We start from the raw sequence: 22,113 nt of genomic DNA on the forward strand, positions 1-22,113 counted from the left end.
CAGAACAATTTTTATTATGTCTTGGATGGATGGTATTGAAAATGAGATATACCGGTCCACGCTTTGGTATAGCCCCCATATAATGGTACCTCTCGATATTCCGTATTTTGAAACATTTTTTTCCATATTTTCCCAAGGATTTGTCTAAAATTGGTATTTGTTGGACATAATGGGTTCTAGCTCCGGTAACAAAACATTGTATGTATAGGTCCACGTTTTGGTATATCTCCCATATAACGGTACCTCCCGATCCGGTATTTTGATGATTTTTGCCAAATTTCCCCACGAATATGTCTACAAATTGGTATTTGTGGGTTATAATGGGTTCTAATGCTTCCATTACCCAAAGGAGGAGGGAATTCAAAGTTCGGCACGGCCGAACTTAATGATTATACCCTACAACACTATGTGTTGGGGGTATTATAAGTTTGATTGGGCCAAAAATTATGTAACACCACGAAATATTGGTTTCCCACAAAGGAAAGTATATATGGATCTTCCTATCTCGCCGAGCTGAGTCGATCTAGCTATGTATGTCCGTCCGTCCGTCTGTCCGTCTGTCCATGTTAATTTGTAATCACTCTACAGGTCGCAATTATGGCCCGATCTTCACGAAATTTAGAATGGAGGTGGGGGTAGGGCCAGAATAGAACCCTATTTCTTTTGGAAATGATAGCATAATATTTAGGGGTTGAAATGGACCAAAAACTGAAAAATTTAATGATTTTGCAGCTGATCTACAGGTCGTAATTATAGACCAATCGAAGCGGAAGTTAGCATGGAGCTAGATCTTAGGGCTGGACAGAAGCCTTCCAATTTTGATGGTCATCGAGTAATATTTAGAAATAGACCATAGCATTTGTGATAAATAAAAGTCAAATTTTTCATTAAACCGCGAATATTTTTAATCCCTGCGAAATCAGAAATAGACGAACAGGTCAACTCTGACCGTTGCGTAGATGCCGATAGTAAATACATCGGATGTATATAGCGAAATATATACAATCTATATATAGAAAGGAAGGGGATGTTAGCTAGAATGCTTATATCTCAAGAATGGCTAGACCGTGACATTTTTTTATTTTTTCATATTTTTTATCGCATGCGATTTTTTCAATTTGACTTTTAATATTGAAGTGTATATTTTTTAATATTTTTCATTTTACAACACAGGTTGGGGTTATTATATACAGATTGCAATTATCCTCACGAAAAAGGTAGGGTTAGGCTCAGAATGTCTAGGCTTATTGTTTTCAAAGATGTCCGCAATGTATTTAGGGGTTGAAATGGACCAAAAATGCCGATTTCGTTGATGAATAAACCCAAATATCGTAGACAAGCTAATCATATAGATGAGTTTAAATTTGGCGATACAGAGAGGCCTCTTGCTTTTGGAGTTGATCGCAAAATATTTAGGGGTTCAAATGAACCAAAAAAAAATTCTGCTCACACAATTGAAGAGAGTTAAGGACAGGGAAGAATTCTAGCATTTTGGATAACCATTGGTATATGTATGTGAAAAATGGTCCACAACAACTAACAGTAGGATGGAGTGAGTAAATATTGGGAATATGTCCGTGGTCAAAACGCTAAGGGTAATATCTGGGCAGTGCTCCATGACAGAATTTCAAAAGCAAAATATTCCAAAATGGATTCGGACATAAAGCGGCTTCTAAAATATTGTAGTGTTGTAGGGTATCACATGGTCGGCCCCGCACGACTATAGCCTTTGCTTACTTGTTTAAAATTGTTCTTTAGTAATTTCTTCCTAGAATGCATTTCCAAAAAACACCTAACTTCGACTCAAATGTTAAATTGAACTGATTGATGACTTCCCAACCCTGACATTTTGCAAATACCTATTTTAATTGTCGGTGTTTGTTGCAACTATGTAATTCAAGTTCTCTCTCTCTCTCTCAATTTTTTGTTGTTGTTTGTACTTTTTCTTCTCATCTCGAAATAACAATTACACCCCGAAAGAGTTAATCAATTTAATTGATACTCTCTCTGACAATCTGATATCAAAATTGCAGCAATTCATTTTTGATCTAATGCAGGAGAAGGCGGGGGGGGGGGGGGGATCTTGATTCTGAGAGCACACAATTTGAGTGCAAGGTGTTGATAAAAACAAAAAAAATATTTAGACTCCTCATTGTCTGTCTGTGTTTGTTTGTCTTAACAACTCCAAACAAATCGTTGTAACTTGGTTGGATGTTGGGGTGTGTTTGGTGGAGATCAATGTAAATCAAAATGAAAAAACAAATCTCTTGGAGGTGTGTGTGTGCAATGTTGTTGCTCATGTAAGGTGGGCGTTTGGTGCGTAATGCAACAAGTTTGTTATGTGACAATAACAACAACTGCAACAACGATTAATAATAAACAATGTGCAAAGCAACAACAACAAAAAAGTGCATTAGTTGAGATCAATGTTTACCAACATCATCTCAAGCAACTGGTGGCAATGTTGTTCCAAATAGTTCGACGCAGCTCCATTAGAATTCCAATTGTATGAAGAAAAAGAAGAAGAAGAACAAATTGTGTGTTTATTTAAAGTATCCATTGCCGTGGTTGTTGTTGTTTTTGTTTTGGTTGCTGAACGAACGCGTGCTTTGGGTTATTAGTCATACACCATCACCAGCACCACTACCAACGGCAGCAGCAACAACAGCGACAGCAGAGGCAACCAGCCAGCCAGCCAGCAAAAAGGCGGCAGCCAAGAAGACTCGTAGTTCTGTTATTGTTTTAGTTGTTATTGTTGTTGATTCGTTTTCCATGCCTTCGTTGTTGTTGGTGGTGTTGTTGTCCCACAACAACACCGAGTACAACAAACTTTTTTAGCTTACCGCACATACAGCAGAATGAGTGTTTGACACTTGTGATCATACCCTGAACGCGTTAATACGGGCAAAATAAAAATAAAGAAACACAGAGAAAAAAAAAAAAGAAAAACAAAAATAACAACACAACGTCCAAACACCATTACACCGCCTTCGCCGCCAGCGGGAAGAATGTTTCAAACCGACCAAAAGTCGTCGTTGACCAAGAAGTGATCTATAAAAGGAAAGTGATTAGGAAATTGAATATTTAAAAATTAATTAATTTAAAAAAAAACAAATTAAAAAATACATAATACATTTTCAACAAAATAAAAACGATCCAACCAACCAACAAACCCTTCACACATCTAACGACCATTTGAAACAGAATTAGGAAGTGCAGTTTATTCATTCTGCGACCTGTTGGAAGTGAAATGATTGGAAAATTGTATATTAAATAAATAAATTAATTTATATATGAATATTGAAAAATAATAACAATTATAAAATAATAAAAAATAATAATAACAATTAAAAAAAATAAGAAATATATTCAAAGGGCAGCTCAATCCGGCCATCCAACCAATCATAAAATTTTAAGTTCAGTTTAAAAATAAAAAAAAAATACAATTATTTATTTTATAAATAGAAATTATTAAAAAAAAAAGAAAAACATGTAACCCTTGAAACAACCAATGAACTTTCGAAAAAAAATTTTAAGTGAAATTGAATATAAAAATAAGAAAAAAAAAAATATTGAAAATCGTTTAAAAAATATGAAAAAAGTTAGAAATATTTCAACCGCATTATTTGAAAATTAAATATAAGAGGCAGTTTATTATGTCTGCTATCTGTAGGAAAAGGCAAGATAAGGAGATAAATTTATTAAAAAATTAAAATTTATATACAAATTTTGAAAAAATACTGTGATCTGTGGGAAAAAGGAAAGATAAAGAAAAAAAATTAAAAAAAAATAATTAAAACATATAACATTATAAAAAAAAATTAATAAACATTAAGTTAATGATTTAAACAAAATTACAATTTATAAAAAAATAAAAAAAATTCAATGGAAAAAGTCAGCCCGCCCAAAAAACTGAATTTTGAAACATAATAAAACAATATTTTAAAATTTATTCATAATTTAAAATTATAAAACTTAAAATAGTGAAAATTTTTTTAAAAAAATATTTAAAAAATATAACATTATAAAAAAATTAATAAAAATATAAAGTTAATGATTTAAACAAAATTAAAAATCATACATAAAAAAAAAAAATTAATGGAAAAAAGTAAGCCCACCCAAAAAAACTGAATTTTGAAACATAATTTATTTATAAAAAAATACAATATTTTAAAATTTATTCATAATTAAAAATTTATTAAAACTTATAATAGTGAAAAATAAAATACCAAAAAAAAAACAAATATTCCGACGGTAAAACAATGATTCAGTCAACTTGCTAAGACTTCAAACAACCAACGATTATTATCAAATAAAAATTTGAAGTGCAGATAATTTTGCCTGGGATCCGTAGGAAGAACGGAAGTGCAATAAAACAATTTTAAAATAAAAATAATAATAAAATAAATAAATAAAAAAACAAAACATAACAACAACTTGCAACCACCAATACCAAAGCAATCAAAGTAAGTATGAAATGAAAGTGAATGTAATTGTTAAGAGAAAAATTAAGAAAAAAAAACACCAAAATATTATTTCAAATAATAAGCTTGGCAATTTTCGAAACAATAGCATTTTACACAAAATATTATGAAAAAACACAACAACTAACGATTAAAAGTAATTTATCTTAAATGCCAAAATAAATAATTAACAAAAACAACAACAATAGCAAAAAACCAAACTGCAAACGGTACGACACAACTGTTGTTAAATTGAAAAACAAAATTGAAAATGAAACGGAACACCTTTAAATTAAAATATAGCATTCTAACTGTGATTAAACTTTAGATAGAATAATATATATTTTCAAAACACTGTTTACGGAAATATATCAAATATACAGGGTGACATAAAAAACTGCAACAAAGTCAAACTGCATATTTATTGAATGAATGCAAAAACTGTCGGAAATAGCATTAAATTTTGGAATAAGTTTGCATTTGTTCGAATTATGGCCTTCAAACCGCCAATCCACACGCTGCCCGAATGTTGCTCTGCGGTATTTTGGCCCATTCCCGGGGAAGCGCTTACTTGAGGTGATCGACACTTTGGTATTTTTTAGTGCCAACCTTGCTTTCCAAAATGCTCCAGACACTATAGTTCAACGGATAGGTATATGGAGATTTTGGTGGCCATTGTGCGCTGGAAATGAAGCGAGGAACCGCAATTTGCTGAGTGTGATGGTGCTGAGTCCTGTTGGAATGTTCAGGCTTCAATACACCCGCCAGAATATTTTCGTCGATAGTAGTCGGCATTTATTCTGATGCCACGGTCGATAAATACGAGAGGAGAGCTACCATCGGCTGTTATGGCGGCCCACACCATGGCCGGCGCATGAGTTCTGGTGGCCAACCGAAGGTGCATATTTTCAGCTGACCTCTTTGGCAAGTATACACGATCATTTTGTTTGTTTACAAACTGCTGGACAACGAATGTTTTCTCATCGGAGAAAACCAAATTCGGCAGTTCACCACTTTCGGCCTAGCGAAGCAACTCCTTAGCTCTTTTGACCCTCCTTTCTTTCTTTTGCGATGTAAGTTCGTGCAATTTTTGGAATTTCAATGGCTTTACACCGAGATCATTTTGCAATATTTGCCGAATGGAATATTGCGATATGTTCAGCTCAAGAACCATTTTTCGGCCATTGCGACGCGGGTTTCAATTAAGTCGCTTGTTTACTTTTCGAACCATTTCTGCCGAGGTTGCTGTTTTCTTCCATCCACTTCCTTGACGTTGGGCTACGCTACCAGTATCACGGTATGAGACACCAAAGATATATTCACATTTAAATGCTGGAGTGCTCTAACGATAGCCACTTGTGATTTTCCAGCCGAATATAAAGAATTCACACTGCCACGCTTGAATTCCATCACGAATAAGTTTTTTTCTGGAAAATTCTTACCAAAAGGCTTTTGTACACTTGTTAACAATATAATGAGCTGTCACTGGAATAATTTTAACAGCTAAGAAATGGCTTAGAAAAGACAGCACTCTGAAGTTGGTTGCAGTTTTTTTCATCTCACCCTGTATATCTACCTTATTTACCCCAGATTTTGTGTTAGTAAAAATATTGGAATGTATGCAGTTTAGAAAGCACTCTTAATCCTTTGTGGGGAAGGTACCAGAAGATATGGGCCAATATATTCCATCTTCACACCAGATCTTGAGTTGATAGAAATGTTAAGATGTACCAACTTTGAAAGTAATCTGATGCTTATTTCGCGTTTTATGAGCTTTATGGTTATTCAAAATTTTGAGCCTTTGTTTGGGGGGTACCAGAAGGAGTGCACCCATATATTCCATCTTCACACCAGATCTTGAGTTGATAGAAATTTTGAGATATGTGAAATTTGAAAATATTCGGAATAATTAATCACATTTTATAAGAGTTATAATTATTCGAAAGGTTTACCCTTTGTGGTGGAGGTATTTGATGAAGTGGACCGATATTGTCCATTTTCACACCTAGCACAAATGGAATAATTCGAAATACAATTGGAATCATTCGAATTACAAATGTAATAATTCGAAATACAATTGGAATTATTCAAATTACATTTAAAATCCCTCGAATTTGAAAATGAAATGTTGCAAATTAAATAAAAAATTATTCGAATTACAACTAAAAAAGGTGTAGCACTAGACTTGGATTGAGTATATATATATATTTATAATTTTAAATAATCGTAAATAAGAACTTTACCGGTTTTTTCGAACTTCGTGGATTTTAATATGTAGTATGTTCGGTGGTTCCACTACTTCTGGAACCTCTCCGAAAAAGTTCAATATAGTGGGAAAAAAACTTCTAAAATCGATAGAACTATAATTATACGAATAATACTGAATGGTATTGCGAACTGTGCTTAAAGGCAATAAACAGTTTGTTTTTGGGTGAACGGATAAACCTGGAATTTTGAAATTTTGTATTGGGGTCCCTGTTGATGGTAAGTTTGTGATAGTTTTGTAAATATGTACTACAAGTGCACGAAAAGTATTAAATGGTGATATATTTGGTACAATGTGGTATTGAAATCTGAAATTTATTGGATGTTAGGATAGGTCTGGAATACCAAAATTGAAAAATTGATATCTGGCATTGAGATATGGAGGAGGTTTTCGATATGTGTACTATCATTTTATGAAAGGTACTAAATAGTACTAAATTTAGAATTTGCTTAGGGGAAAGGCTCTGTTGATATCTGGCATTGAGGTTTTGGAAATGTGTCCTATATTTGTACGAAAAGTACTAAATGGTACAAAATTTGGTATTGAGTGCAAGGATAGGGCTAGAATCGTAAAATCTAATAAATTTTTGTCTCTGTTGATATCTGGCATTGAGTTCATATCTTTGGGGGTTTTGTGTACCCTAATTGTACGAAAAGTACTGAATCGTACAATATTTGGTATTGGGTACCATAATTGATCGGAAAGTTCTAAGAGGTACTTAGTTGGGTATTGGCTTAGAGTTGAAATCCCGAAATTTGATATTGAGGTACTGTTGCTAGTTTTTATACCCTCCACCATACATATGAAGGGTATATTGGGTTCATCATTCCGTTTGAAACTCATCATAAGATAGGGAGCTAAAATTTTGCACAGATCTGTCTTTTGTCTGCAGGCAGGTCAAGTTCGAAGATGGGCTATATCGGTCAACGATATCGCATAGCCCCCGTATAACGATACCCCCCGAACGGATTTGTATGAAAATCCACACAAGGAGTGTGAGTACTCTGTCCCCTGGAAGAGAATTATCCATATAGGTCCACGATATCGTATAGCCCCCATATAACGGACCCCCCTATATTCGGTATTTTGATGATGTTAGCCATAGTTTTCAATGAAATTGTCTGAAGATTCTCACAAGAAGTTCCTTGTGAGTACTTTATCCCCTAGGAGAGACTGACATACATCCCCTACATAACGGTTCCTCCCGATATTCGGTATTTTGATGATTTTTGCGATGTTATTCACCGGAATTGTTCCAAATGTTGTATATAAAGTTCGGAACAGTTACTACAGCCTATGACATAAATTACTTAATTTCCCATAATCCGGTCTACATTTGAGCGGTATTTTCCGATGGATTTTTTTTTAATTTTTTAAGTTTCTTAAAAATGATGGAGGGTATAAAAAGTTCGGCCCGCCCGAACTTAGCTACTTTTTACTTGTTTATATTTGTACATTTTGGTATTTTTTTTAGTAGTGAAATTATTTATTTTTTTGTTGTTGTTGCCTCTATTGATTAAACAATTCAACCGTCTACAACCTTAAAATCTCGTTCCCTCTTCACGTTCATACAAGGCGAGGAGTGCACCTTCCCATTTATTGTCAAATCAAATTTACCCTTTCCCTAGAAATTGATTTAATTTAAAATTTAATTTAACATTTATTTGAATGATATTTGATTGAAATTAGACACAATTTTGTAAAAAATTAAAAATTATTTTAATTTATTTCGGAATTAATTTCTTCTACTTTCTTCCAATTTCTAATTAGAAATGTGTAACGATCGTGTAACGTTTTTTTTTTTTTTCCAGAGATCGCGAGAAGAAAAAACCAAAACAAAATTAAATATTTATAAAACAACCGCCGACTGCCGGCCACTCCCCGTCAACTCGTGCGCTTTGACGTTTTGAAAAGTACAACTCATCATCGTCATCACTAGCGTCGTTGACGTCGTCGCGGTCGTCGTAATGAGTCATTGGGGTTTTTTCCTGCCTTGTTGTTGTGATTTTTGTTGAGGGCTGATTAAAAATATGAAATTCGTCTGCCGTCGGCATTTTTCAATTTTAGCAAAATAAGGCATATTTTCGTTTCTTTTTTTTTTACTTTAAGGTGGACAGGCAACATCTTGTGACGAAATTATTATTGAAAATTTTGGAAGTTCTAAAAAATAAACGTGTTGGTGCTTTTTAAATAAATTTGTTGAATTCAGTGAAAAGGTGTATAAGTTTGATTCTGTTTTAAATACATCTCTGTAGATCACCACGTTTGAATATCCAAAATCAACTGTACTTACCTTTATAAATATTTCAGAATTCGCTTAGAAATCAATTCAGAAGCCCTTTTTAAAGGAATGTTCCCATGAAAATATGCCCCTCGAATATATTCCCGACATGGTATGAGGTTTTTTTTATAAAAAGGTATTTTATTTGCAGGGAAACCTCTACAAACCACCTATTCATAGAGAGAATAGATATATGACAAAAGACCACATGAAGGCGCTAGAAGAACTCAAGCATAAATTATGTCCGTCAAGATAAATTTAAATTTAATTAGCAAAGACACAAACCAAGGTGATTTTTTCTTTCTTTGCTTTTGACTATAAGGTCCACAGATTTGGAAAGTACTCCTCGAGACCTTTCATTTGTGTCCAGCCTCGACAACGCTTCATTTTTAGTTTCTGTTCTGTGGACGCTTTTATCTGCAATTTCCCTAAAATTGAGCGATAATTCTTCAGAAAATGCAAAAAATTCCTAAGTCAGAAATTCTTTTTGGCTATAAGGTCCACAGATTCGGAAAGTACTCCTCGAGACCTTTCATTTGTGCCAAGCCTCGACACCGCTTCATTTTTAGTTTCTGTTCTGTGGACGCTTTTATCTGCAATTTCCCTAAAATTGAGCGATAATTCTTCAGAAAATGCAAAAAATTCCTAAGTCTGAAATTCTTTTCGACTATAAGGTCCACAGATTCGGAAAGTACTCCTTTCATTTGTGCCAAGCCTCGACATCGCTTCATTTTTAGTTTCTGTTCTGTGGACGCTTTTATCTGCAATTTCCCTAAAATTGAGCGATAATTCTTCAGAAAATGCAAAAAATTCCTAAGTCAGAAATTCTTTTTGGCTATAAGTTCCATAGATTCGGAAAGTACTCCTCGAGATATTTCATTTGTTCCCTGCCACGACACCGCTTCATTTTTAAATATTTTATTCTCGGTTTAAATGTAGAGTTAAGGGTTTCAACGTTTTTCAAGGTAAATTTTAATTAGGTTTTTCTTTAGCGATTTCATTTTAAATTTGAAATTTGTAGGGAAAATTATGAAATTTGATGAAAACTAATATAATTTAGTTTACCTTTAATTTTCTCTGGTTTACTACTCCCTCTCTCTATCTCTCCCTCTCTCTCTTTCTCTCTCTCTCTTTATTAACCCTTTGTAAACCGGAGAAAAAATCACCTTGGTTTGTGTTTTTGCTAATTAAATTTATCTTGACGGACATGCATAAATTCAGGAATAAAAGACCTCAAGAAGTTCTTCCATAGATCTCATTGGATGTCTCCTATTGATAGACAATCTCCTATTGGTCCTATGCATAGAGAGGTATTGATGCCTCTACCCATAGTATTATTAAGAAAGAATAACTCCAGAGGATACGAACAGGATATCTACATATGGGGGACCTTACCTACGGTGATCTTCTATAGAAGACATTCAGTTGCCATCTCGGTACAGAAGAACTCTATATAAAATAACTCCGGAAGGTGTTTATCTAGGAGAACTCTTGAAGGTTTTCAGCACAAATATCCAGCATTAAATATTAAGATCGCCGAAGATGTTTCTTTTAAAAGCCTTCTATAAAAAGTGTGTCGTTCTCCATTGATGATTTCCTATGGGCAGATGGTGTCTTGAAACCTTCTACAAATAGAACAAGTAAAAAGTAGCTATGTTCGCCGGACCAAACTTTTTATACCCTCAACCATTTATAGCCCCCCGCTTTATGGGGCCTATACGAAGACGTGGTCCTGCATAAGTAATTTGTGTCATAGGTTGTTGTAAAGGTTTCGAACTTTATATACGAAATTTGAAACAATTCCGGTGGATCATGTCGCAAAAATTATGAAAATGCCGAATATCTGGGGGTACCGTTATAGAGGGCGAGGAACTCCTTGTGTGGATTTTCAGGCAATTACATTGAAAAATGTGGCTAACTTCATAAAAATACCGAATATTGAAAGATGCCATTATTAGGGGGGATTTTCGATATTGTGGACCTGTATAGACAATTCTCTTCCATGGGATTAAATATTCACAAGGAACTCCTTGCGTGAATTTGCAGACAATTCCGTTGAAAAATGTGACTAAAATCATCAAAAATGCCGAATATCGGGTGGTACCGTTATATGGGGGCTATACGATATCGTGGATCGATATAGCCCATCTTCGAACTTGACCTGTCTTCATACAAAATACAGATCTGTGCAACAATTTAGCTTCCTATCTTAATTCGTTTTGACTGTAGCGTGATTACAAAAGACGAACATACAGATGGAGGGGCAAGGCTAAATCGTCTTAGAATTTTACGCTGATCAAGAATATATATATATTTTCTTGGGTCTAAAATTATTATTTCCATGAGATACAAACGGAATGACGAACTTAATGTACCCTCTATATTATGTATGGTGTAGGGTATAAAAAGGTATTTTGACTCTTAGGAGGTGTAATGTGTGTAGAAGGGCTGTCTGTGGGCTATCTGTGGATAGAATATCTGTAAAAAGTCTACACAAAGTTCAGAAGTTCTATAGACCCCCCGAATGTGCTATCTATGGAAGAAAAGAGCTTCAGATAGCCTTCTACATACATACGACCTGACTTCCATAAAGTCTTCTATGTACAGAAAATCAAAAAAAAAATCATTGGTAGAAGGTCTGCAAGAGGTTTTCTATTCTATATTATTTTGAATACCGTCTTTCTTTGCATAGAAGACTTCTTCAAGGTTTTCTATATAAAATCCCAGCAAAGAGTATTATTGCCAAATAATGGATCTAGTAAGTAGGATCTTGTGTTGATAGAAATATTGGGATGTGCTGAGTTTGAGCTTTATGATTCTTCAAAATGTTTACCCGTTGTGGGGGGGTGTACCAGAAAGAGTGAACCAATATATTCCATCTTCATATCATATCTTATTGTTATTTCGAAGAGGCACTCATCTATCGACTTTAGATCCTAAAGTCCATATGTATAAGTACTTATTTAATTGAATTTTATTGACCATAAAATAACTACATTTATCTTACGAAATAATGTTTTGGTAAGGCGATTTGTAAGAAGTGTTTTTGTAAGTAGAACAAGTCCTTATTTCTAGTCACCTTTGCACAGCGGAAAATTAATAAGTTAACAAGTAAAAAAGCTGTAAGTTCGGCCGGGCCGAACTTTTAATACCCTCCACCATTTGGAACAAATTTGGCAATTTCAAAAAAAAAAAAATAAATAAATAAAATAAAATAAAATCCGTTAAAAATTCTGTTAAAATCTTAAAAATACCGAATGCTTATACGACGACGTGGACCTGCATAGGCAAATTTGTCATAAGTTATTACAATATTTAATTGCGAAACTTGAAGAAAAATCTGTTTATAATGTAGATAAAATCATCAAAATTCCGAATATGGCGGGTACCGTTATATGGGGGCTATACGTAGACGTGGACCTGCACAGACAATTTTCTGGCATGGGCTGAAGTATCCATTACGAACTTCACATGCGAAATTTGAAACAATCCCGGTAAATAGTGTCGCTAAAATCATCAAAATACCGAATATCGGGGGTACCGTTATATGGGGACTATATGAAGACGTGGACCTACATGGCTCATTTTTTGACTTAGGATGTAGTATCCATTACGAACTTCAAATACCAAATTTGAAACGATTCCGGTAAACAATGTCGCTAAAATCATCAAAATACCGAATATCGGGGGGTACCGTTATATGGGGGCTATATGAAGACATGGACCTGCACAGACAATTTTCTGTAATAGGCCGTAGTATCCATTACGAACTTCAAATGCCAAATTTGAAACAATTCCGGTGAATAATGTCGCTAAAAGCATCAAAATACCCAATATCGGGAGGTACCGCTACATGGGGGCTATGTGATAACTTGGACCTACATTGCCCATTTACGAACTTAACCAGCCTACTGGCAAAATATACATGTGTGCAAAATTTTAGCCTTCTATCTCAATTTGTTCGAAAGATAGCGTGATTACAACAGATAGACCGACAGACAGGCGGACATCGCTAAATCGACTCAGCATTTTACGCTGATCAAGAATATATATAGTTTGTTGGGTCTGACATCAGTATTTCGAGATGTTACAAACGGAATGACAGAGTTGATATACCCTCCATAGTATGGTGGAGGATATAAAAATTGATTCCGGGTAGCATGCCCGTGTAAAAAAAACAAAAATTAGCAGGCTGGTTTGTGAGTAGTTACGACTTTTAAAAATTGGTTAGGAAATTCATTCTCTGGCAACAAAATTTCTATAAGGAATACTTGGGACAGAAGACCTCAAAGAGATCTTAGAATGTCTCCAATATATATATTCCATTTCAAAATGCATTTCAAATCCTGGCAACCCTCCAAATTCACGGGAAAAAATAAATAGTTATTAAAATAAAGCTTCAACATTTTTAATGATTTTAGTTTTTTTTTCGTTTTCTAGATAAAGAGCACAATGTCTCTATTGCCTAATTTCCCCCCTCATGAAATTGATATCGGGTTCTTATGTCAGTTTGGGGGCAAATTTCAAGGAAATACTTGCTCGAAAAAAATGACTTTCACTTATTGGCTTGGCTGAGTGTGTCACCGCGAAATGGGTTAATTGCTGCCATTGTGTGATTGGTCAGCAATGGTTACCCTTTAAACGTCATTGTGACATAAACTAAGAAGAGAACGAAATGGAACAAACAAATATTCAAAGAAAATTCACACATGTATACAAACAAACAGTATACTCGCATTTGCTTATCACCTAACGTGTTATCAGCAGATCCACTGAAAAATCAGCAAATTTTTTTCGGTGACGATGAAGTTCTAAAGTTCCAATAAAAATGTTTTCTTTCCGGTAGATACGGTTTTGTTTTGAACTGACAGGGGAATGTCGTCATCGGATATCATCAAGTTTATATAGAGAGATATTTAAAATCCCTGGATGTCCATTTTTAGTTCTAACAACACTACTCCCTTCAAAACCAAATTGATAATCATTCACAATAATTTGCTACCGATCGGCCTCTGTTTACGTCTATGCCCACAGCGCTGCTGACTTTGCTAAACACATTTAAAATGAAGCCAGCAGCGACGTCGATGCCGTCGTCGGCATTATTCTACACTCGGTTAATATTCAAATTTGTCTACAACTGGACAGCGTTTCAGCGGCAATGGTGTTAAACTAAATTAAACGACGTCGGCCGGCCGGTCGGCCAGCCTTCCTTCTCCTCTGCGAAAATGAGTGTGGTAATGAGTTAAGCGGGTGGTTGTGATGGTGGCAGCAAAAGCAGAATTTTCTGTAATATTTTCATTTGTTGTTTTTTTTCTGGCGACAATGAATGGCTGAACAAAAACAAAAAACGAGGCTGGCTAGCCTGACCAGCCTAACGAGCTGTTGGACGGGCAATAAGGCATTAACAATTGTGCGTCCATGCAATTCTGGAAAGTGTGAATGGAACCACTAACTGCGGAGCACAATAGCAACAACAACAATTACAATGCAAATTGCAACAACGATAAAGTCGCGGCGTAGCCTTTTATGGCAAACGATCGTCGTGTAACAACGACAGCGGCGACGACAACAAATTATTCGGTGTTCAACGTTGTCGTTAAATTTTCATTTCGTTGCTGCCGTTTTGCTGTGGTGTTGTATAAGTGTTGTTGTTGTTGTTGCTGCTGCTGCTGTATTGTTCTTATTGTTCCAGTTCCTTTGGCGAGGAGTCGTTTCTGCGAAAAGAAACTCTAGAATAACTATAATTATAATATTAATAATAATGACAATTTTGCACAGTAGAAGAAGTTGTCAAATTTTAAAATTTTATTTCACAAAAAAAACTAAGTTCGGCCGGGCCGATTTAAAAAAAATCTATATATATATATAAATCAATTGCTGTTCGTTGGTAATGGAATCAGTTGAGAACAGCTGGACCGATTTGCATTATTTTTTCGCTCAAACGTTCGTCATACCCCGAGTTTGGTTTTTAAAGAAAAAAAATATTGACCACGCCTACTTTTACGCCCACCATTTAGATTTATCTTAAATCCTTATATTTGCCAAATAATACAGATATCGGTTTTAAAATTATTACACGACAATCTGTTGACTTTCGCTCCAATCCTAAGTATTTATTTGGGGGCTGAGGAACTGACCACGCCTACTTTTTAATCTATATATAAACCAATTGTTGTTCATTGGTAATTGAACCAGTTGAGACCGGCTGGAACTATTTGGATATTGTTTTTTTTTTTTTAAATTTTCGTCCTACCCCGATTTAGGGTTTTATGCAAAGAAAAAGTGACCACGCCCAATTTTGCCCCCCTTTTTTTCGATTTATCTAAAATCCTGATATTTGTCAAAATCATGAAGATATTTGTTCCACAGTTAGTATACGACGTAATCATGACTCTTTCCCTCCAACCCTAGGTATATGTTTGTGGTTAGAGGAACTGGTCACACCTACTTCTTTAAATTTATATGTAAAAAATTTGAAAAACTATAGTAACACATCAGTTGAGAACGGCTGGGCCGATTTGACTCAAATTTTCTTTTGGGTAATTGTAATTACAATGGAACCCTCCTGAACCCTTTAAAGTAACCTTGAATCATAGGTAACGTTATAGGGGCACTATGCGCTATCGTCAGTAATTACACTGCGCCGCAGACAATCTTGGGGTTAGAACATTTTTCGGTTGGTAAATAAAAATCCCAAAAGAGGGATTCCCGGATATAACTTTTTTAGAGTTCATTTTATATAACTTAACCATACACAAAGGGTCAAACATGTTTTGCCTCATACTCCGCAAATGTTACGATAAAGTTTTAAATTGGATACAGTCGTAGGGGTTACATGAGGAATAATTTATACAAAATATGTATCAGGTTGGTGTACATTGTGAAATAGACCCCCTCAAATGATATGGCCCCTTTCAAATTCCTCAAATGTTGCTTATTTGAGATTTTTGGAAGAAGAACAAATTATTTCAAATAATTGTAAGTATAGGACCATGCTTCATTATAACTCTTATGTGAAGGTATTCGGTGATTTTAGGTTTTACCAGGGTCTTGGTCACATTTTTCAACTGATTGTGCTCTTATTTGGCATTTAGCTTCTGGTAGAAGACCTCTTCGCGGAAATTTTTCAATGTCAATGTTTCGGTGTAGCGCTCATATGAAAGTACATCCTGATTTTACCTATTTCGAGGGTTTTGATTATATTTTCGAATCGATTTGACTGAAAATGTGTGTTTAGGCTACTTTGGGGGTAGAGAACCAACTTACATGGGCCTATTATAAACAGTTAATGTATACCTTTTAATATATATGCTATATTATTTAGGTTTTTAACTCTCAAACTAAAACCTCTTACTGAAAAATAGGATCAGGTTTTTTGAAAGACTTATTTATTTCAATTTAATCGAGTCATCATTCATACTAAAAATTGTGCCACTTATGTGAGCCAGATTTGTGAATTATTACGCTTTAAAAACTATGCATTAAAGACAAAAACTACGGTCCGGCAACGCGGACTGGGCCAGCTAGTAAATAAATAAAAATTCTGTTAAAATCTTAAAAATACCGAATGTTGCCGTTATATTAGGGTCTATACGACGACGTGGACAACTTTTGTCATAAGCCATTACAATATTCAAATGCGAAACTTTAAAAAAAAATCGGTGAATAATGTCGCTAAAATCATCAAAATACCGAATATAGGGTGGTACCGTTATAAGGGGGCTATACGAAGACGTGGACCTGCACACACAATTTTCTGTCATAGGCTGTAATATCTATTACGAACCTCAAATACACAATTTGAAACAATTCCAGTGAATAATGTCGCTAAAATCACCAAAATACCAAAAATATCAAGGTACAATTATATGGGGGCTATACCAAAACGTGGACCTAAATGACCCATTTTCAATACCAAAAGTCCTGCAGACACTATATACATTTGAGTAAAATGTTATCAATCAACTTCATTTCGTTCGGAAGATAGAGTGGTTTCCACAGACGGACGGACATCGCTAAATCGACATAGACTTTTATGCTGATCAAGAATTTTTTTCGAGGTGTTTCAAACGAAAATGGATGGTATAAAAAAATATTTAAAATTGTGACCCTTTGTGGCTGAGGTACCAGAAGGCGTTCACAGATATATATCATCTTCACAACACGTCTCGTGTTAGCAAAAATGTTTGTATGTGTGAAATTTGAAGAGAGTTGGATGCTTATATCGCTTTCTTTGAGCGTTTTTCAAAATATTGAACCCTATGTATATTTTATCTTGTCGGACGGACAACGGACAACTTGCAGATTTCAAAAATTCCACATATTACAAAAGTTATAATTTTTTTAATTTTTAGCGAGTAACGAGTAAAGGTGAAAATTCGTTGTGTATGGACGAAAAATTGTGCTAAGTGAGTACAACTCAGCACAATTTACCGCATCTCGTTGTTTGAAGTTTTACAAAAATTACAGCAATTTTTCTGAAAAATACAGGTTTTTTCGAAATTGCCATATCTTGAAAACGGTTTAGCATATCGAGAAAAAATAAACGGCACAAGTTAGCACAAATCAAGCACAACCCAGCACAACTTCGAAATTCGAAAATTGCAATTCTGACATATTTTCGAAATTGTCGTTTTTTTCGAAATTGGTAAGAGATATCGAAAAAAATTAACGGCACAAATGGACAAAAACCGAGTACGACTCAGCACAACTTTAATTTTTTCGAAATTCCAAAATTGCAATTCTCTCAGATTTTTTCGAAAAAAATCTTTTTTCGAATATCTTAGAAAATTTTTCGAGTTTCGAAAAAAATCAACACAATTGAGCACAAACCTAGCTCAATTCAGCACAACTTTCCTTTTTTCCAAATTCGAAAATTGCTATTCCAACGGACACCACATTCGGAAAAAAAATCTTTTTTCGAATATCTTTGAAATTTTTTCGAATTTCGAAAAAAATTCGGCACAATTGAGCACAAATCTAGCACAATTCAGCACAATTTCCCTTTTTTCGAAATTCGAAAATTGCAATTCCAACGGACACCACATGCCACTTTTAAATTTGTTCATGGATTCTAAAAAATCTGATTACTTTGCCATGAATCCCTCAAATCAGTTCATATAACATTATTATATGACCACTTGTGGCATTGTCATTTATCTTAGATTCTGTCTTACCTATTTCTTGCCTAACTCGAGTTTTAATTTTCAGGTCCGGATACTCGGGCCAGTTCCCAAGTAAAATTATTTATTCGAAATTAGAGTGAAAATTCATTGGTTATAATTCAAAGGAAGTGGAACATTGTTAGTAAATGTTTTAAAACACTGTGCCTAACAAATTTATAATTCCGAGTGTTCTTATAAATAGTCCACTGGTCACTAATGTTTGTAAATGTGGCAATGAGTGTTGCTTGCCACCATTGCAACATTTTAACAATGTCAACAAACAAAACAAGTAAAAAAACAAACCCTCCACCTTAGGGTAAAAGAAACATTAGAAGAAATGAGCCAAAAACCATTAAAATGCGAATATCGGGAGGTACTGTTATATGGGGGCTACACCAAAACGTGGACCTATAATTACAATGTTTCGCCACACGAACAAGGACCCATTGACCCACAAATACCAATTTTTAGACAAATCAGTGAAAAAATGTGGCAAAAACCATCAAAATACCGAATATCGGGAGGAACCGTTATATGGGGGCTATACCAAAACGTGGACCTATAATTACAATGTTTCGCCACACGAACAAGGACCCATTATGACCCACAAATACCAATTTTTAGACAAATCAGTGAAAAAATGTGGAAAGAAACCATCAAAATACCGAATATCGGGAGGTACCGTTATATGGGGGCTATACCAAATCATGGACCCATACATGCAATGTTTCGCCACCGGAGCTGGAATCCATTATGACCAACAAATACCAATTTTCAGACAAATCCGTGAAAAAATGTTGCAAAAATCATCAAATCACCGAATATCGGGAGGTACCTTTATATGGGGGCTATACCACAATATGGACCTATACATGCAATGTTTTGCCACACGCTCAGGGACCCGTTATGACCTACAAATACCAATTTTCAGACAAATCCGTGAAAAAATGTGGCATAAATCATCAAAATACCGAATATTGGGAGGTACTGTTATATGGGGTCTATACCAGAACGTGGACCGATATACCTCATTTTCAATACCAACCATCCTAGACACAATGCAAATAGCTCTGCTAAATTTTGGCGCTCTACGTCAAATAATGTGGGCTGTATCGTGATTTCAACACACAGACGGACAGACAGACAGACGGACTTCGTTAAATCGACTTAGAATTTTATGCTGATTATGAATATATATACTTTATGGGGTCTAAGACGAATATTTAAGGATGTTACAAACGGAATGACAAAGTTAATATACCCTCCTTTCCAAGGTGGAGGGTATAAAAATGGGCGAACTGAATGCACCACCAAACATTCAAAGTTATCGCAATGGGTTATTATTGTTGCAGCTATACTGTGGTGATATTTATTTTCAAGTTTGCATAATTTTTGGAAAATTATCGGCTTGAGCGCCTGGCCACTCATTGCTCACTCACTCGGTCGGACAATCAGCACTTTGTTTACCAACATTTTACACGACGATTAACGAATGAGCAAATATAATGCAGTAGAGTAGAGTGATCGTGTTTGGTCTAAACAACGACGACGACGACGACAGCAGCAGCAACAACAACGAACCAAGCACTTTGTTGTTGGTCTAGAATGTAAACAAAAACTTAGAGCTGGGGAATAGTAGGTAGATGATCAGCGACAGTAACAGTAACAGAAGTTTGTTTTTGTTGGTAGTAAAGTCAGTCAACAATTCTCACTCACTCCTGGGCCTCAATTCTTGTTCTATGAAAATGTGAAATAAAAATTTTTATAAAGGAAAGAAATGTCAAATGAAAAATTTTATAAAGGAAATATTTTTCATTTCATTTTTTCATAGAACAAGAATCCAGCCCCTGCTCATTGATTCCTGTCTGCGGCCTGGCTGTCCTAACAAAAGCAGCTTGTAGCTGGCCTGTCTGCCTGCCAGCTTGCCTTTCCGTGGCTGCTCAGACTCAGACTGTTCCAATATTGTGTTGTGAATTAAGTTTTGTTATTTGTCCGCTCCTTCCTTCGTTTAGTTAACTTCTTACTTCACAGCCGAGCACAACAACACTTGGCTGGCCGTACACAAATTTTACAAAAACAAAACAACAAAAATACTACGGTCACACGTGCAGGCCATCCGACCGACCGACCAACCATACCCAGGGTTTGTGTTGTTGAGTGTCGCGAATGAAACGACGTTGCCGACCGACCGAACGAACCAACGAAAAAAGGTTTATCGAATTTCGGTTTACATTTCGTATTTTAATATGTTGCGGGCTTTGCTAACGTAAGGAAGTGCAAACACACACAAAACACGACGACGATCAGCAGTGACAAAACTGTCCAACGCCGATGCCGTGATCGTTGCCCCGCCATTGATGCCAATCGCGAAAACCACAACAACGCCAAAAACAAAGAATAAAAAAAATTGCGCGCCGTCGCCTTTTTCATTTGACGAATTGATCGCCATTGATAATCAAAGTAACGAAGTGAATGAGAATTAAGTGATGATGAAGATGATCAGTTGAAAGTAGGAGAGTGAGAGAGAGAGCGAGTGAGGAGGGTGCAATACAATAGTAAGTGAGTGAGTGATGTGATGAAATTTGAAAATTCCCAATAAGCCTGAATCTTCTTGTTATTATCGTGTGCAATCGAGCCTCCCACACTCTTAGCAAAAGAAGAAAATAAAACGCAATTTTTAATAAATTACTGCATGTCCTTTTTGGTTGATGATCCTTTTTAGTGTCTACATCTGTGTGTGTGTGTGTTTGAGGTTTTCTCTCCTCCATCTTTTTTTTGCATGGCAATTAATCAACTGCCACCAAAAAAATTCAACTCCACGGCCGAGTTGAATAGCCTTTTGGTCGCATGTCATTAACCCTTTTTGGATGCAATTCGAGCTAATGATTAAATTGTTATAATTAATAATAATAAAAATAATTTACAACAGTGTAAAATTATAGCCATTCATGTCCGTGTACCTCAAACAACACACACACACACACTCACATACATATAAACGTAATTAAATATAATTACAAAAAAGTGTTGGTGTTGGTGCATCTACAGTGTGAAAACCAAAATTTTTAATGAATGACCTCAATTAAAGCTGCAGCGCTCCATCAAAAGCACAAAACAACAACAGCAACAACAACAACAACGTGGTGTGGGCGTTACAAACAAAAAAACGCAATTGATGTTTATCAAAATAAGTGCCAAAAATAACAATCAAACAAATCAAGTAAGTTGATATTCCTGAACTTCTAAAATCGGTCACAGGCGTTTGCAATTTGTATGAATTGCGATTAAATTAATCTACTCAAATTACTTAATTTTTAAAAATTCAATATTAAGAAAGTCAAGCATCCAGGAAGATATTTTCAATTACTAAAAGTATTTTTAAGGACACTCCAAACTTTTTGCAAAGATTTCCTTGAAAATGGATTTCAGATTAAACGTTTGCCTTGTTTGCCCAGTTAGTTCTTGTAGAAAATTAGACAAGCGATTTTTTGCCAGGAAATCAGCAAAAAAGTCCTTAACAGAATATTCCAAAAAACATTTGGTGTTTTTTGCGAAGAATGATTTTTTGACTAGGAAGAGTAAACCAAAAAATATTTTTAACAAGTAAAAGAGCTGTAAGTTCGGCCCAGCCGAACTTTTAATACCCTCCACCATTTGGTAAAAATTTGACAATTTCCAAAAAAAAAAAAAAATAAATAAATAAAATCCGTTAAAATCTTAAAAATACCGAATGCCTATACGTCGACGTGGACCTGCATAGGCAACTTTTGTCATAAGTTATTACAATATTTTAATGCGAAACTTGAAGAAAAATCTGTTTATAATGTAGTTAAAATCATCAAAACACCGAATAAAGGGGGTACCGTTATATGGGGGCTATACGAAGACGTGGACCTGCACAGACAATTTTCTGGCATGGGCTGAAGTATTCATTACGAA

At 35.1% G+C, this 22,113-nt stretch overlaps 1 protein-coding gene across 1 annotated transcript in view; it reads left to right on the top strand.

Moving 5' to 3' along the window:
* Nucleotides 1–2,303: 2,303 nt before the first annotated feature.
* The window catches only part of LOC109611978 (GATA zinc finger domain-containing protein 10-like), a 154,897-nt gene continuing 135,087 nt past the window's right edge, over nt 2,304–22,113 (top strand). The window contains exon 1 of the mRNA XM_059121893.1: nt 2,304–4,466. The gene's annotated coding sequence lies outside the window, so the exon portion shown is untranslated. The remainder of the gene's footprint in view (nt 4,467–22,113) is intronic.

The sequence above is a fragment of the Musca domestica genome, unplaced genomic scaffold, assembly GCF_030504385.1.
Source record: "Musca domestica strain aabys unplaced genomic scaffold, Musca_domestica.polishedcontigs.V.1.1 1, whole genome shotgun sequence".
NCBI lineage: Eukaryota > Metazoa > Arthropoda > Insecta > Diptera > Muscidae > Musca > Musca domestica.